Genomic DNA, 5000 nt, shown 5'->3' on the forward strand with positions numbered 1-5000 from the left:
GACGCGCTACCGTTGCGCCACGAGGCCCTGAAAACCAATCAAATTGCTGAGCTTGTTGTAGGGTCTAGCAACAAGGATTCCTGAATTGTATTAAAGACTTGTGCTCAAAGAAGAGAATGATTGACCCCGACTTGATTTGAACACGTAGCCTTCTGATCTGGAGTCAGACGCGCTACCGTTGCGCCACGAGGCCCCACAAATCAGTCAAATTGCTGAGCTTGTTGTAGGGTCTAGCAACAAGGATTCCTGAATTGTATTAAAGACTTGTGCTCAAAGAAGAGAATGATTGACCCCAACGTGACTTGAACACGCAGCCTTCTGATCTGGAGTCAGACGCGCTACCGTTGCGCCACGAGGCCCCGCAAATCAGTCAAATTGCTGAGCTAGTTGTAGGGTCTAGCAACAAGGATTCCTGAATTGTATTAAAAAAGAGAATGATTGACCCCGACGTGATTTGAACACGCAGCCTTCTGATCTGGAGTCAGACGCGCTACCGTTGCGCCACGAGGCCCTAGAGGCTCTGAATCCATTGCGCCACGAGGCCCTGAAAACCAATCAAATTGCTGAGCTAGTTGTAGGGTCTAGCAACAAGGATTCCTGAATTGTATTAAAGACTTGTGCTCAAACAAGAGAATGATTGACCCCGACGTGATTTGAACACGCAGCCTTGTGATCTGGAGTCAGACGCGCTACCGTTGCGCCACGAGGCCCTGAAAACCAATCAAATTGCTGAGCTTGTTGTAGGGTCTAGCAACAAGGATTCCTGAATTGTATTAAAGACTTGTGCTCAAAGAAGAGAATGATTGACCCCGACGTGATTTGAACACGCAGCCTTCTGATCTGGAGTCAGACGCGCTACCGTTGCGCCACGAGGCCCTAGAGGCTCTGAATCAATCAAATTGCTGAGCTAGTTGTAGGGTCTAGCAACAAGGATTCCTGAATTGTATTAAATAAGAGAATGATTGACCCCGACGTGATTTGAACACGCTGCCTTCTGATCTGGAGTCAGACGCGCTACCGTTACGCCACGAGGCCCTGAAAACCAATCAAATTGCTGAGCTTGTTGTAGGGTCTAGCAACAAGGATTTCTGAATTGTATTAAAGACTTGTGCTCAAAGAAGAGAATGATTGACCGCGACGTGATTTTGAACACGCAGCCTTCTGATCTGGAGTCAGACGCGCTACCGTTGCGCCACGAGGCCCCGCAAATCAGTCAAATTGCTGAGCTAGTTGTAGGGTCTAGCAACAAGGATTCCTGAATTGTATTAAAGAAGAGAATGATTGACCCGACGTGATTTGAACACGCAACTTTCTGATCTGGAGTCAGACGCGCTACCGTTGCGCCACGAGGCCCTGAAAATCAATCAAATTGCTGAGCTTGTTGTAGGGTCTAGCAACAAGGATTCCTGAATTGTATTAAAGACTTGTGCTCAAAGAAGAGAATGATTGACCCCGACGTGATTTGAACACGCAGCCTTCTGATCTGGAGTCAGACGCGCTACCGTTGCGCCACGAGGCCCTGAAAACCAATCAAATTGCTGAGCTTGTTGTAGGGTCTAGCAACAAGGATTCCTGAATTGTATTAAAGACTTGTGCTCAAAGAAGAGAATGATTGACCCCGACTTGATTTGAACACGTAGCCTTCTGATCTGGAGTCAGACGCGCTACCGTTGCGCCACGAGGCCCCACAAATCAGTCAAATTGCTGAGCTTGTTGTAGGGTCTAGCAACAAGGATTCCTGAATTGTATTAAAGACTTGTGCTCAAAGAAGAGAATGATTGACCCCGACGTGATTTGAACACGCAGCCTTCTGATCTGGAGTCAGACGCGCTACCGTTGCGCCACGAGGCCCTGAAAACCAATCAAATTGCTGAGCTTGTTGTAGGGTCTAGCAACAAGGATTCCTGAATTGTATTAAAGACTTGTGCTCAAAGAAGAGAATGATTGACCCCGACTTGATTTGAACACGTAGCCTTCTGATCTGGAGTCAGACGCGCTACCGTTGCGCCACGAGGCCCCACAAATCAGTCAAATTGCTGAGCTTGTTGTAGGGTCTAGCAACAAGGATTCCTGAATTGTATTAAAGACTTGTGCTCAAAGAAGAGAATGATTGACCCCGACATGATTTGAACACGTAGCCTTCTGATCTGGAGTCAGACGCGCTACCGTTGCGCCACGAGGCCCCACAAATCAGTCAAATTGCTGAGCTTGTTGTAGGGTCTAGCAACAAGGATTCCTGAATTGTATTAAAGACTTGTGCTCAAAGAAGAGAATGATTGACCCCGACGTGATTTGAACACGCAACCTTCTGATCTGGAGTCAGACGCGCTACCGTTGCACCACGAGGCCCTGAAAATCAATCAAATTGCTGAGCTAGTTGTAGGGTCCAGCAACAAGGATTCCTGAATTGTATTAAAGAAGAGAATGATTGACCCCGACGTGATTTGAACATGCAGCCTTCTGATCTGGAGTCAGACGCGCTACCGTTGCGCCACGAGGACCTGAAAATCAATCAAATTGCTGAGCTAGTTGTAGGGTCTAGCAACAAGGATTCCTGAATTGTATTAAAGAAGAGAATGATTGACCCCGACATGATTTGAACACGCAGCCTTCTGATCTGGAGTCAGACGCGCTACCGTTGCGCCACGAGGCCCTAGAGGCTCTGAATCCATTGCGCCACGAGGCCCTGAAAATCAATCAAATTGCTGAGCTAGTTGTAGGGTCTAGCAACAAGGATTCCTGAATTGTATTAAAGACTTGTGCTCAAAGAAGAGAATGATTGACCCCAACGTGACTTGAACACGCAGCCTTCTGATCTGGAGTCAGACGCGCTACCGTTGCGCCACGAGGCCCCGCAAATCAGTCAAATTGCTGAGCTAGTTGTAGGGTCTAGCAACAAGGATTCCTGAATTGTATTAAAAAAGAGAATGATTGACCCCGACGTGATTTGAACACGCAGCCTTCTGATCTGGAGTCAGACGCGCTACCGTTGCGCCACGAGGCCCTAGAGGCTCTGAATCCATTGCGCCACGAGGCCCTGAAAACCAATCAAATTGCTGAGCTAGTTGTAGGGTCTAGCAACAAGGATTCCTGAATTGTATTAAAGACTTGTGCTCAAACAAGAGAATGATTGACCCCGACGTGATTTGAACACGCAGCCTTGTGATCTGGAGTCAGACGCGCTACCGTTGCGCCACGAGGCCCTGAAAACCAATCAAATTGCTGAGCTTGTTGTAGGGTCTAGCAACAAGGATTCCTGAATTGTATTAAAGACTTGTGCTCAAAGAAGAGAATGATTGACCCCGACGTGATTTGAACACGCAGCCTTCTGATCTGGAGTCAGACGCGCTACCGTTGCGCCACGAGGCCCTAGAGGCTCTGAATCAATCAAATTGCTGAGCTAGTTGTAGGGTCTAGCAACAAGGATTCCTGAATTGTATTAAATAAGAGAATGATTGACCCCGACGTGATTTGAACACGCTGCCTTCTGATCTGGAGTCAGACGCGCTACCGTTACGCCACGAGGCCCTGAAAACCAATCAAATTGCTGAGCTTGTTGTAGGGTCTAGCAACAAGGATTTCTGAATTGTATTAAAGACTTGTGCTCAAAGAAGAGAATGATTGACCGCGACGTGATTTTGAACACGCAGCCTTCTGATCTGGAGTCAGACGCGCTACCGTTGCGCCACGAGGCCCCGCAAATCAGTCAAATTGCTGAGCTAGTTGTAGGGTCTAGCAACAAGGATTCCTGAATTGTATTAAAGAAGAGAATGATTGACCCGACGTGATTTGAACACGCAACTTTCTGATCTGGAGTCAGACGCGCTACCGTTGCGCCACGAGGCCCCGCAAATCAGTCAAATTGCTGAGCTAGTTATAGGGTCTAGCAACAAGGATTCCTGAATTGTATTAAAGAAGAGAATGATTGACCCCGACGTGATTTTGAACACGCAGCCTTCTGATCTGGAATCAGACGCGCTACCGTTGCACCACGAGGCCCCGCAAATCAGTCAAATTGCTGAGCTAGTTGTAGGGTCTAGCAACAAGGATTCCTGAATTGTATTAAAGACTTGTGCTCAAAGAAGAGAATGATTGACCCCGACGTGATTTGAACACGCAACCTTCTGATCTGGAGTCAGACGCGCTACCGTTGCGCCACGAGGCCCCGCAAATCAGTCAAATTGCTGAGCTAGTTGTAGGGTCTAGCAACAAGGATTCCTGAATTGTATTAAAGAAGAGAATGATTGACCCCGACGTGATTTGAACACGCAGCCTTCTGATCTGGAGTCAGACGCGCTACCGTTGCGCCACGAGGCCCTAGAAGCTCTGAATCAATCAAATTGCTGAGCTAGTTGTAGGGTCTAGCAACAAGGATTCCTGAATTGTATTAAATAAGAGAATGATTGACCCCGACGTGATTTTGAACACGCAGCCTTCTGATCTGGAATCAGACGCGCTACCGTTGCACCACGAGGCCCCGCAAATCAGTCAAATTGCTGAGCTAGTTGTAGGGTCTAGCAACAAGGATTCCTGAATTGTATTAAAGACTTGTGCTCAAAGAAGAGAATGATTGACCCCGACGTGATTTGAACACGCAACCTTCTGATCTGGAGTCAGACGCGCTACCGTTGCGCCACGAGGCCCCGCAAATCAGTCAAATTGCTGAGCTAGTTGTAGGGTCTAGCAACAAGGATTCCTGAATTGTATTAAAGAAGAGAATGATTGACCCCGACGTGATTTGAACACGCAGCCTTCTGATCTGGAGTCAGACGCGCTACCGTTGCGCCACGAGGCCCTAGAAGCTCTGAATCAATCAAATTGCTGAGCTAGTTGTAGGGTCTAGCAACATGGATTCCTGAATTGTATTAAATAAGAGAATGATTGACCCCGACGTGATTTTGAACACGCAGCCTTCTGATCTGGAATCAGAAGTGCTACCGTTGCGCAACGAGGCCCCGCAAATCAGTCAAATTGCTGAGCTAGTTGTAGGGTCTAGCAAC

The 5000-nt window shown here is 47.7% G+C and overlaps 13 non-coding genes across 13 annotated transcripts in view; all 13 read right to left on the reverse strand.

Annotated features, from left to right (window-relative positions):
* trnaw-cca (transfer RNA tryptophan (anticodon CCA)) overlaps positions 1 to 27 on the reverse strand; it is a 72-nt gene extending 45 nt beyond the window's left edge. The window contains exon 1 of the tRNA in view: positions 1 to 27. This exon is cut by the window's left edge and continues 45 nt beyond it. This is a non-coding gene — a tRNA (tRNA-Trp).
* Positions 28 to 287: 260 nt separating this feature from the next.
* On the reverse strand, positions 288 to 359 carry trnaw-cca (transfer RNA tryptophan (anticodon CCA)). The gene has a single exon. It is a non-coding gene; the product is annotated as a tRNA-Trp (tRNA).
* An 80-nt stretch (positions 360 to 439) lies between these two features.
* trnaw-cca (transfer RNA tryptophan (anticodon CCA)) lies at positions 440 to 511 on the reverse strand. Its single transcript has one exon. It is a non-coding gene; the product is annotated as a tRNA-Trp (tRNA).
* Positions 512 to 804: 293 nt separating this feature from the next.
* trnaw-cca (transfer RNA tryptophan (anticodon CCA)) lies at positions 805 to 876 on the reverse strand. Its single transcript has one exon. It is a non-coding gene; the product is annotated as a tRNA-Trp (tRNA).
* Positions 877 to 1447: 571 nt separating this feature from the next.
* On the reverse strand, positions 1448 to 1519 carry trnaw-cca (transfer RNA tryptophan (anticodon CCA)). The gene has a single exon. It is a non-coding gene; the product is annotated as a tRNA-Trp (tRNA).
* Positions 1520 to 1779: 260 nt separating this feature from the next.
* Positions 1780 to 1851, reverse strand: trnaw-cca (transfer RNA tryptophan (anticodon CCA)). Its single transcript has one exon. It is a non-coding gene; the product is annotated as a tRNA-Trp (tRNA).
* A 929-nt stretch (positions 1852 to 2780) lies between these two features.
* trnaw-cca (transfer RNA tryptophan (anticodon CCA)) lies at positions 2781 to 2852 on the reverse strand. Its single transcript has one exon. It is a non-coding gene; the product is annotated as a tRNA-Trp (tRNA).
* An 80-nt stretch (positions 2853 to 2932) lies between these two features.
* trnaw-cca (transfer RNA tryptophan (anticodon CCA)) lies at positions 2933 to 3004 on the reverse strand. Its single transcript has one exon. It is a non-coding gene; the product is annotated as a tRNA-Trp (tRNA).
* A 293-nt stretch (positions 3005 to 3297) lies between these two features.
* Positions 3298 to 3369, reverse strand: trnaw-cca (transfer RNA tryptophan (anticodon CCA)). The gene has a single exon. It is a non-coding gene; the product is annotated as a tRNA-Trp (tRNA).
* Positions 3370 to 4093: 724 nt separating this feature from the next.
* On the reverse strand, positions 4094 to 4165 carry trnaw-cca (transfer RNA tryptophan (anticodon CCA)). The gene has a single exon. It is a non-coding gene; the product is annotated as a tRNA-Trp (tRNA).
* An 80-nt stretch (positions 4166 to 4245) lies between these two features.
* On the reverse strand, positions 4246 to 4317 carry trnaw-cca (transfer RNA tryptophan (anticodon CCA)). Its single transcript has one exon. It is a non-coding gene; the product is annotated as a tRNA-Trp (tRNA).
* A 254-nt stretch (positions 4318 to 4571) lies between these two features.
* trnaw-cca (transfer RNA tryptophan (anticodon CCA)) lies at positions 4572 to 4643 on the reverse strand. The gene has a single exon. It is a non-coding gene; the product is annotated as a tRNA-Trp (tRNA).
* An 80-nt stretch (positions 4644 to 4723) lies between these two features.
* On the reverse strand, positions 4724 to 4795 carry trnaw-cca (transfer RNA tryptophan (anticodon CCA)). Its single transcript has one exon. It is a non-coding gene; the product is annotated as a tRNA-Trp (tRNA).
* Positions 4796 to 5000: the final 205 nt, after the last annotated feature.

Source organism: Pimephales promelas, chromosome 16, assembly GCF_988280905.1.
Source record: "Pimephales promelas chromosome 16, fPimPro1.hap1.1, whole genome shotgun sequence".
In the NCBI taxonomy this organism is placed as follows: Eukaryota; Metazoa; Chordata; class Actinopteri; order Cypriniformes; family Leuciscidae; genus Pimephales; species Pimephales promelas.